Raw genomic sequence first — 12093 nt, 5'->3', positions numbered from 1 at the left:
GCAACATCCTCTATATGAACGCATCGGCCACTTCATTAAAGCCGTTAGATGCAGTTTATCATTGCGCACAGCGCTTTATATATTACCATCAGTATGTATATATTCCTACTACCAGTCACTTGTCAGCCCTGTTTACATGTATATACAGTATTACTACTAGTATATTACCATCAGTATGTATATATTCCTACTACCAGTCACTTGTCAGCCCTGTTTACATGTATATACAGTATTACTACTGTACTGATGTGTAAGTGTGTTAGTGTGAGTGTAAGAGTGTCAGTGTAGGAGTGATAGGTGAATATACATGTAAACAGGGATGACAAGTGACTGGTAGTAGGAATATATACATACTGATGGTAATATACTAGTAGTAATACTGTATATACATGTAAACAGGGCTGACAAGTGACTGGTAGTAGGAATATATAAATACTGATGGTAATATACTAGTAGTAATACTGTATATACATGTAAACAGGGCAGACAAGTGACTGGTAGCAGGAATATATAAATACTGATGGTAATATACTAGTAGTAAAATATACAGTACACATGTAAACAGGGCTGACAAGTGACTGGTAGCAGGAATATATAAATACTGATGGTAATATACTAGTAGTAAAATATACAGTACACATGTAAACAGGGCAGACAAGTGACTGGTAGTAGGAATATATAAATACTGATGGTAATATACTAGTAGTAATACTGTATATACATGTAAACAGGGCTGACAAGTGACTGGTAGTAGGAATATATAAATACTGATGGTAATATACTAGTAGTAATACTGTATATACATGTAAACAGGGCTGACAAGTGACTGGTAGTAGGAATATATAAATACTGATGGTAATATACTAGTAGTAATACTGTATATACATGTAAACAGGGCTGACAAGTGACTGGTAGTAGGAATATATAAATACTGATGGTAATATACTAGTAGTAAAATATACAGTACACATGTAAACAGGGCTGACAAGTGACTGGTAGCAGGAATATATAAATACTGATGGTAATATATTAGTAGTAAAATATACAGTACACATGTAAACAGGGCTGACAAGTGATTGGTAGTAGGAATATAAAAATATAGAAATAATGGTAGTATATTCATGTAAACATAAGTAATAGTGACCAGTAGCAGAATCAATAGATAGATACTAATCATAATGGCAATCAATAATCAATGAACAGCGGCATAGTGGTAGTAATAAATGTAATTCATAATCATTTAAGCAGCAGCGTAGGTGTGAGGGTGAGCATTCGTTGTTTAAGCCATTTAACAGTCTTATAGACGGGTCGGCTGACAACGACATGAAAATGATGTGTGTGCATCGATGTGGCTGGAAAGCATTGTTATGATTCTGAATGGTCAGATAACTAGCAATTGGGGAGTAACGGTTCACCAAACTCATGGTTTGGTATGTATTGCGGTCTTGGGATCACGTTTCAGTTTCAGTACAGCGGGAAATTTTTATTTACAATGTTCAGCATTCACAATGTTCCTGGCATTGTCTGTTGTGATAGGATTGTTATGTTGGGCCTCTTAAGTTTCCACTCTGATGCTGCGTTTGCAACCATGTGGGAAGTGGGAATTGACCTGTTGTGAAGTCGGAAATACCAGTTCAAATTAAATTCATATCAAAATTAAATAAAAGTGTATTTGTCACATGCTTCGTAAGCAACAGGTGTAGACTAACAGTCAAAATACTTACGGGCCCTTCCCAACAATGCAGAGGTACAAATAGACAAATAGAAAAATAATAGAGGGAAAAAATACACAATGAGTAATGACAACTTGGCTAGATACACGGGGTAGCAGTACCAAGTCGATGTGCAAGAGTACAAAGTAATTGAGGTAGATATGTACGTATAGGTAGGGGTAAAGTAACTAGGCAACAGGATAGATAATAAACACTAACAGTAGCGTATGTGATGAGTCAAAAAAGTTAGTGTAAAAAGGGTCAATGCAGATAGTTAAATAGTGAAGCAAATAGCTACCCGGACAAACTATTTAACAGTCTTATGGCTTGGAGGTAGAAGCTGTTCAGAAGCTGTTGGTTCCAGACTTAGTGCGTCGGTACCGCTTGCCATGCAGTAGCAGATAGAGAGCAGTCTTGAGTGGCTGGACTCTTTGACAATGTTTAGGGCCTTCCTCTGACACCGCCTGGTATAGATGTCCTGGATGGCAGGGAACTTGGCCCCAGTGATGTACTAGGACGTACGCACTACCCACTGTAGCGACTTGCGATCGGATGCCAAGCAGTTGTCATATCAAGCGCTGATGCAGGTAGTCAAGATGCCTCAATGATGCAGCGGTAGAACTTTTTGTGGATCTGAGGACCTATGACAAATATTTTCAGCCTCCTGAGGGGGAAGAGGTGTTGTCGTGCCCTCTTCATAACTGTGTTGGTGTATGTGGACCATGATAATTCCTAAGTGTTGTGGACACAAAGGAACTTGCAGCTCTCGACTTGCCCCACCCAAGCCCCATCGATATGGACGGGGGCGTAGTCCACGATCAGCTCTTTAGTCTTGCTGCCAGGTCTCTGACTTCCTCCCATTAGGTCGTCTCATCGTCGTCGGTGATCAGGACTACCACCCAGTGGCATGTATTCATGGATGCAGAGTGAAGCCAGGATTCCCCAAATATTTGACCGATACATTATTTTATTTAAAAATTATCTTTGCGAGTGGCTGAATGTCACCGGAGAAATCATATGAGAGACAGTGCCCCTGTGTCTCAGTATGTGTAGCCCATGTATCTCGGGGCTGCGGAGTGGCACAGCAGTCTAAGGCACTGCATCACAGTGCTAGCGGCGTCACTACAGACCCTGGTTCGAAAGCGATTCTGATCTAACCCTATATTGGGCCACTGGCCTGAGACGACTGAAGTTCAATATGAAGCCTAGATGTAGGCTCACATTAACTAGCGAGCTAGCTTAGCTGGTTCATTGTTGCCCTTGAGGGGAAGTTAGGCTAGCAAGCATTTTAGCTAGGTAGCCTATGACAGCAAAAACTTAAAGAGTATACTGTATGACAGATCCATAGACTGTTTTGCCAACATGAAAGCGAGGAGCATGGCATGGCGTTCAACTAGTCTACAAGCAGTGTAAGATAAAAATATATATATATATTTCACTTGTACACACACACACACACACACACACACACACACACACACACACACACACACACACACACACACACACACAAACACACACACACACACACACACACACACACACAGGTGGGTGTGGTAACTGATATGTCTAAAGTTTAGTAAAGATGTTAAGTACAGTGGAACTTTTTGTAAAAGGGCTTTATAAATGAAAACATAGCAATGTATCAACCAATGTGAAATCAAAGAGGGCCAACCAATTTTCTGGTAGAGAATGCAGTGATGAGTGCTAAACCTGTCGGCAATATACAAAACATCTCAAGGACAATCATTGGAAACAGGATGCACCTGAGCTCAATTTCGAGTCTCATAGCAAAGGGTCTGAAAACTTACATAAATAAGGTATTTCTCCTTTTTATTTTTTATTTTTAATAAATAAGGCTGTAACAAAATGTGGAAAATGTCAAATGGTCTGAATACTTTCTGAAAAGGATTGTATGAGCTTGTTTTGTTCCAATGTTCGTAAATAATGTAATTGCAAGCAAACACTCTATAGACTCATAACATGGTTAAAACTATACATGTTGACATCAAGAATGGCCAGTTCTTGCATCCATAGCTCTGTCTATGAATTTGAAATTGCTTACATTTTTCTCTTCATTATTGTTTGAACTATAGATTGCCCCTTCAAGGATTGTTCAATGACGGAATGCAATCTACAATTGTATTGATTTACATAATATCTTGGAGTAAAGATACTGACTGTGTACTCAGTACAGTAATGTACTCGGGCAAAAATGTTTTTATTTTTTCTACCATAATGTGGATTTGATCATTCATCAGATTTACCCATATAAACTTCCAATAAATTGATCAGTTTTTCTTTATCTGTGCTAAGTTACACAAACGTCTATTTTTAGAAGTATAGTTTGTCTTTGTGATTTATTACTAATCTGATTACAAGGAAGCCTGTCACTCTTTTCTTCAACCTTGAATGAGATTTATTGTGTCAGCTATTGTTGCCTGCAAGTCACCTTAGGCAAGTCACCTTAGGCAAGTGAGCCCAGAGCTGAAAGCTTCCTCATTGTTGGAGAGGTTCTAATTTTGCATCGTGGCTTCCCTTGAGTAGATCATAAAAAAGGGCATATTTTCACATTTTTTAGGTTTCTTTGGTTTCACAAGACTTCCTTTCGGATGATCAAATTCTCCTATTGAATTTAAACAATATAACCTAGTTAATTTAATGGCACGGTGATACTCTATTCTACACCAAGATGACATAACACCTTGAATATGTGGTGTTTTTATAAGCATCCGCTTGACCTAAAATGCTTTTTAGTAAATTATTCAGACAAACAGACTGCAACTCAATTAAATAATTGTAGCTGGATTTGGGAAGTTGCTGGGCCCTGGACACTGCTCATGAATAAAATGTACATGACAAAACGTTAATTCATTCATTTTTATATCTACCATCAAAAACCATGCTGGGATAATCTGTCCATTGATGCTGTCCAAGACTACTTTGAGTCTGGTATATAATTTCAAACTTAAATCAAATGGACATGCACTACTACTGTACCCCTGTGAGTTGTACTGTAGATACAGTGGTTGTGTCCTTCAGGCCGCATTCAGGTACATCACAGTCCTTTGTTTTCTTACATTTTGTTCCGGCAAAAACACGGTAACTTCAGATATAGTCTGGGATGTCATCATGACGTCAACCGCTACAGTCGTTAACAAGACGTTCTGCGATGTTGAGCATTCAGGTAACAATTTTGAAATACTTTTAGGACAATGAGCAAAACATAAAGTTAAAGAGAGAAAAGATTGTTAACTCATCCCCTGTTATATCCTGGTAAGAGATATCAGTCTTTTTTTTTGTCCTAGTTATTTAACAACATACTGTACTGGTACCACCCACATTGCTGATTACAGTTTATATACATGTCTGTAATTGTTAGTAGAGTAGTGCCAAGCTAAGTGAAATGTCCAATTTTCTTACAGTACAATAGCATTAAAACAATGTGTTGCGAATTTAAACTGTTTAGTTACATCTCTGATGTGTGTGTTTGTGAAGATAATGAGAGAAGATGTACGCGCCACCGTAAACATGAAGAAACAGCACACCATCCTGTGTCTTTTGACCAATGAGATGAGAACGTCTTATTTAACCAGATGAGAAAGATTAAAATAACTTGTTAATCCTCAGTGACTTGACTGGCTGCCGGTTGCCGAGCTACGCGGAGCCCACTGGGTAGTTCATTCAAGTTGAAGAGGAACACTGCTCCTCTTTGATTCAGAGTGGGGGAAGAGACACCATTTTTATTTAATACAGTATGAGAGAGTTATCAGGGGAATGAATCTACACGGGGAAAGGAAGCCAGCATTGATGGTTATAGTGACTCTCCTTATGATATTCCGTCAGTTGTGGTTTCTGAATCACTTCTGTCTCAGTATGCGGGAGGCACTGGCTGTTTTTCCAGTTCGGCATTGTCCTCAGATGAACCACGTGAGGCTGCCAAGAATCCTGCACAGTTTATAGAAGGTAACTGGGTTAGAAGCCAACTTTTTTTCTACAACAAAAAAAACCTTCCTATGGCAAAAGAGGTAAGTTTTTTTTTTTTTTTTTCAATACACTTTTGTTCAGCCTCTGTGGGAAAGTGGGGAAAGATTTAGGTGATACACAAAGCAGGTATGGGGAGGGTGGGGAGAGAGGGCATTATGACAGCGAGGTAATGAGGAGTCCTGTGTGGTGGAAACCCAGCAAACAGGGGACGTCCTGAGGACAGTCGGCGATGTTCCCATTAGGTCCCTTAAGGGTTTTGGCGTGATATTATCCCTCTGATGTTCTGAGGATGTTCTAAGAATGTCACGATATGGTCTCAAGGGAACGTTCTCATGGGGACCTTTGTCTAGGTTCCCTGTAAGTTCCCAGGCCGTCACTGAGGACCATTTAGGACATTCCTTTTACTAGTCCTTAGGACGTCGCATGATGGTCCCAAGGGAACATGATGGTCCCAAGGGAACATGATGGTCCCAAGGGAACGTCATGGTCCCAAGAGAACACTAGTGGGATAATGTTGCTCCGAAACCCTCAAAGGACCTAATGGGAACGTCACCCCCCCCCCCCCCAGAGATGCCCTTAAAACAAGGTAGAATAAGTAAAATTCCAATCTGCAGGCAAGATCCTAATTTGCACACTGAGGGGACATTATTGGTGTCGACAGACGGAACACAAAAACAGATGCATTTTGGTACATGCTCAAGGCAACAGTGAGAATTTCTTGCATAAAGAGAAGGCGGTGTCATGGGCACAGCTCTTGTTGCATTGGCTTAAGTTAGTGCTGGTCTAGTCTGGTCCAGTCCAGGCAGGATGATTCAACAGAGACAGTGTTGTAGTTTGCCCCCTGACTTGACTCCATCTTTGACACGGCTCATGGTTATAGTTACATCTCTGATGTATGTGTTTGTGAAGATAATGAGAGAAGATGTACGCTCAACCGTAAACATGAAGAGACAGCACACCTTATGTCGACATAAATTGTAACACTGGGCCTTATCCACTGCATCGGAATAGAATTGAAATTTCTAGAACAGAAGACATGTCCATGTCAATTAGAAATAGGCTAAATCAGATATATGGAATGGAGGAAAGTTCAATGTCTGGATTACTAAATCAAACTTCAGAGACCTTTTCTTAAAGAGTGCTAATAATTAGAAAGTTGCTATAATTGCTAGTCAAAGATTAATGAATGTCTTTATACATTCTATTGATCTGATCAGGGGCATCGGGGTCATTTATTGCATCATCCAGACAAATTTAAAGCTGTATTTCACATCTTTGAAACAGAACTGCATTGCGTTACGATGCCCCAATTCTCTCATTCAAATTCATCTTGTCGAACAAATTGCACAGAGGACATTGAGCAATAAGAGAAAGTGTTCGGAAAGGGGGGGTCTGTATCAAAAATCAATGTTCTTATCTTCACCTAGATGAACATTACTTCTGCAGTTTCGATTAATTTAATCAACGTCTGGATTACCCAGAAGTTGCAACTATTCAGCAAAGTGTTTTTAGTCCAACAAAATACTTTATATATAGTAATATTGATACAATACTTTTATCATGTTTAACCTACATTGACTCCTACGTCAGCTTTGTCCCTATACAGTTAGGATTATTGACTTTATTTGCCATTTAAAAACATTGAGTTACAGTAAGAAATCCAGAGACAAATACAGTATCTATGACACATGGACTACAACTTGTATCCACAGGGGTCTTCATGCCCGGTTTACAGCTGTTAAGTCCAAGGTCAGATAGTGCTCTTTTGTTTACAGTAACCGCTGGTTAAAATTTTATTCAGTAACTACCCGCATGTGTTTTTCCGGTCTAGAATGCATTTGTTGAGGAATGGGGGCAGAAATCACATACAGACTGTGTCACGCCCTGACCGTAGAGATCCTTTTTATGTCTCTATTTTGGTTGGTCAGGGCGTGATTTTGGGTGGGCATTCTATGTCTGGTGTTCTATGTTGTCCTTGTTTTGTATTTCTGTGTGTTTGCCCTGGTGTGGTTCTCAATCAGGAGGCAGCTGTCTATATTTGTCTCTGATTGAGAATCCTACTTAGGTAGCCTGTTCCCACCTGTGTTTGTGGGTGGTTGTTTCCTGTTTTTGTGTTTGTGTCACCATTCAGAACTGTTTCGGTTTTCGTTATCATTCACTTTGTTATTTTTGTATTTTGTCGTGTTCGGTTATTATTAAAATATGACGAACACTTACCACGCTGCATTTTGGTCCTCTTCTCCTTCACCAGACGAGAATCGTTACAGACTGCAAGTCAATCTCTGAAAAAGATGCAGATAAACAAGAGTAAGAGAACGACTAGGTGTAGGTAGAATATAAATAATAGTCATCTGGAACAGCTAGATGATAAGCAATAGTCACCTAGATAGATGCAGTATTGCAACTCTATCCATCTCCATAGAAAATATATCACTGCAGAAATTAAACCGTTGAAACTGAACACTGCAGTGTTGATTTTCTTTCTGTTTCTGTATCGGTGTGTGATCCCATTTTCCGCAGGTGGGCTGCCATTGTAGTCCATTTTAGACTGTGCAGTCACGTGAGAGGAAGCTACACCACGTAATCTTCCACTTCTTCAGGCATAAAATGTGAGACCCTGGATAAAAACGTGTTTTAAATGCTTGATCAACCAAAGTTTAGGTGATCTCAGCAGGGACTCAAACTGGCCATCAGTGTGTTATGGGCTAATGGTCAACAGGTCCCATTAACTGGGCCTGGCTCTGTTGAAGCACAAACATTGTTCATGAGCAGAAGTTATCAGGCCAACATAAACTATGTATACAAAAGCATGTTGACACCCTTTAAAATTTGTGGATACGGCTATTTGAGCCACATCCGTTGCTGATAGGTGTATAAAATCCAGCACACATCCATGCAATCTCCATAGACAAAAATTGGCAGTAGAATGGCCTCACTGAAAGAGCTCAGTGACTTTCAACATGGCACCGTCATAGGATGCCACCTTTCCAACAAGTCAGTCAACTGTAAGTGCTGTTATTGTGAAGGAGAAACGTCTAGGAGCAACAACAGCTCAGCCGCAAATTGGTAGGCCACACAAGTTCACAGAAAGGGGCCGCTGAGTGCTGATTCGCGTAGCGAGTAAAAATCGTCTGTCCTGGGTTGAAAGACTCACTCCACAGTTCCAAATTGCCTCCGGAAGCAACGTCAGCACAATAACTGTTTGTCGGGAGCTTCATGAAATGGGTTTCCATGGCCGAGTAGTCGCACAGAAGCCTAAGCTCACCATGTGCAATGCCAAGCGTCGGCTGGAGTGGAGTAAAGCTCGCTGCCATTGGGCTCTGGAGCAGTGGAAACACGTTCTTTGGAGTGATGAATCACGCTTTACCATCTGGCAGTCCAACGAACAAATCTGGGTTTGGCGGATGCCAGGAGAACGCTATCTGCACCAATGCATAGTGCCAACTGTCAAGTTTAGTGGAGGAGGAATAATGGTCTGAGGCTGTTTTTTATGGTCCGGGTCAGCCCCCTTAGTTCCAGTGAAGGGAAATCTTAACGCTACAGAATACAATGACATTCTAGACGATTCTGTACTTCCAACTTTGTGACAAAGGTTGGGGAAGGCCCTTTCCTGTTTCAGCATGACAATGCCCCCGTGCACAAAGCGAGGTCCATACAGAATTGGTTTGTCGAGATCGGTGTGGAAGAACTTGACTGGCCTGCACAGAGCCCTGACCTCAACCCCCTCGAACACCTTTGAGATTAATTGGAACGCCGACTGCAAGCCAGGCCTAATCAAACAACATCGGTGCCTGACCTCACTAATGCTCTTGTGGTTGAATGGGAACAAGACCCCGCAGCAATGTTCCAACATCTAGTAGAAAGCCTTCCCAGAAGAGTGGAGGCTGTTATAGCAGCAAAGAGGGGACCAACTCCATATTAAAGCACATGATTTTGGAATGAGATGTTCAATGAGCAGGTGTCCACATACTTTTGGACATGTAGTGTATCACACTGCTAAGTATCGCATGATCTTGGTCAAAACTCATAACGAGGGAAAACTACTTCTCCTTTTCCATCAATCATATCCCTTCCGAGTGGCTCAGCAGTCTAAGGCACTGCATCTCAGTGCTTGAGGCATCACTATAGACACCCTGATTTGAATTTGGGTCGTATCACAACCAGCCTTTGATTGGGAGTCCCATAGGGCAGGGCACAATTTGGCCAGCGTCGTCTGAGTTTAACCGGTGTAGGCCGTCATTGTAAATAAACATTTGTTCTTAACTGACTTACCTGGTTAAATAAAACATTTAAAATGTCAGGGGTTCAAATGGGGAATTCCCACACCCTTGGATGGTGAAAAGATTCACTAAGCAATTTAAAAAAAAAAAAAATTGCTAGCCTGGTTACCTGTTGTCATTGGTTGTCATACTATACATGACATACCTCTAGAGCAGTGGTTCCAGAACTTTTTATAGTCCCGTATCCCTTCAAACATTCAACCTTCAGCTGCGTACCCTCTCTAGCACCAGGGTCAGCGCACTCTCAAATGTTGTTTTTTGCTATCATTGTAAGCCTGCCACACACACACTATATGATACATTTATTAAACATAAGAATGAGTGTGACTTTTTGTCACAACCCGGCTCGTAGGAAGTGACAAAGAGCTCTTGTAGGACCAGGGCACAAATAATAATATAATAATAATCAATCATTTTGCTCTTTATTTAGCCATCTTACATATAAAACCTTATGTGTTCATCGAAAATGGTGAATACCTCACCACAGGTTAATGAGAAGGTTGTGCTTGAAAGGATAAACATAACTCTGCAATGTTGGGTTGTATTGGAGAGAGTCTCAGTCTTAAATCATTTTCCACACACAGTCTGTGCCTGTATTTAGTTTTCATGCCAGTGAGGGCCGAGAATCCACTCTCACATAGGAACGTGGTTGCAAAGTGCATCAGTGTCTTAACAGTGCGATTTGCCAAGACAAGAAACTCTGAGCGCAGCCCTATCCAGAAGTCTGGCAGTTGCTTCTGATTCAATTCAATATTCACAGAACCACTTGTTGCAATTTCGATGAGGCTCTCTTGTTCAGATATCGGTAAGTGGACTGGAGGCAGAGCATGAAAGGGATAACAAATCCAGTTGTTTGTGTCGTCCATTTCAGGAAAGTACCTGCGTAATTGCGCACCCAGCTCACTCAGTTGCTTCGCAGTATCACATTTGACATTGTTTGTAAGCTTGAGTTAATTTGCACACAAAAAAATCATACAATGATGGAAAGACCTGTGTGTTATCCTTGTTAATGCAGACAGAAAAGAGCTCCAACTTCTTAATCATAGCCTCAATTTTGTCCCGCACATTGAATATAGTTGCGGAGAGTCCCTGTAATCCTAGATTCAGATCATTCAGGTGAGACAAAACATCACCCAGACAGGCCAGTCGTGTGAAAAACTCACGCAAGCGGTCAGACAAGTGAAAATTATGCTCAGTAAAGAAAACTTGAAGCTCATTTCTCAATTTAAAAAAACATGTCAATACTTTGCCCCTTGATAACCAGCGCACTTCTGTTTGTTGTAAAAGCATTACATGGTCGCTGTCCATATCATTGCACAATACATAAAATACACAAGAGTTCAGGGGCCTTGCTTTAACAAAGTTAAAAATGTTCACTGTAGTGTCCAAAACGTATTTCAAGCTGTCAGATATTCCCTTGGCAGCAAGAGCCTCTCGGTGGATGCTGCAGTGTACCCAAGTGGCGTCGGGAGCAACTGCTTGCACACGCGTTACCACTCCACTATGTCTCCCTGTCATGGCTTTTTGCGCCATCAGTACAGATACCAAAGTCCATTTGATGTCACAAAGATGTCCAGTACTTAAAAAAAGATCCTCTCATGTTGTCCTGGTTTCCAGTGGTTTGCAGAAGAAGATGTCTTCCTTAATTGACCCCCCATAAACGTAACAGACGTATACCAGGAGCTGTGCCAGGCCCGCTACGGCTGTTGACTCATCCAGCTGTAACGCATATAATCCACTGGCTTGTACGCAAAGCAGTAATTGTTTCAAAACATCTCTTGCCTTGTCACTGATGCAACAGGAAACAGTGTTGTTTGATGAAGGCATTGTCTGTATAGTTTTTTGGGCCTTTTCCCCCAGCATTGTCCCAGCCATATCCGCGGCAGCAGGAAGAATGAAGTCCTCCACAATAGTATGGGGCTTGCCTGTCCTAGCCACTCGGTAGCTCAGCATATAAGACGCTTCTAGCCCCTTCTTATTAATGGTATCTGTTGCTTTCATACATGTCTTACTACTCAAAAGTCATCTTTATTCTCGCTCAAAAAACTCCTGTGGCTTATTTCTCAAATTGTCATATGAAGGTTTCCTGCGAGAGAGTAACGGTTAATGTGATT

The sequence above is a fragment of the Salvelinus fontinalis genome, chromosome 15 (assembly GCF_029448725.1).
Source record: "Salvelinus fontinalis isolate EN_2023a chromosome 15, ASM2944872v1, whole genome shotgun sequence".
NCBI classification, from domain to species: Eukaryota; Metazoa; Chordata; class Actinopteri; order Salmoniformes; family Salmonidae; genus Salvelinus; species Salvelinus fontinalis.
This window is presented reverse-complemented; position numbering follows the sequence as displayed.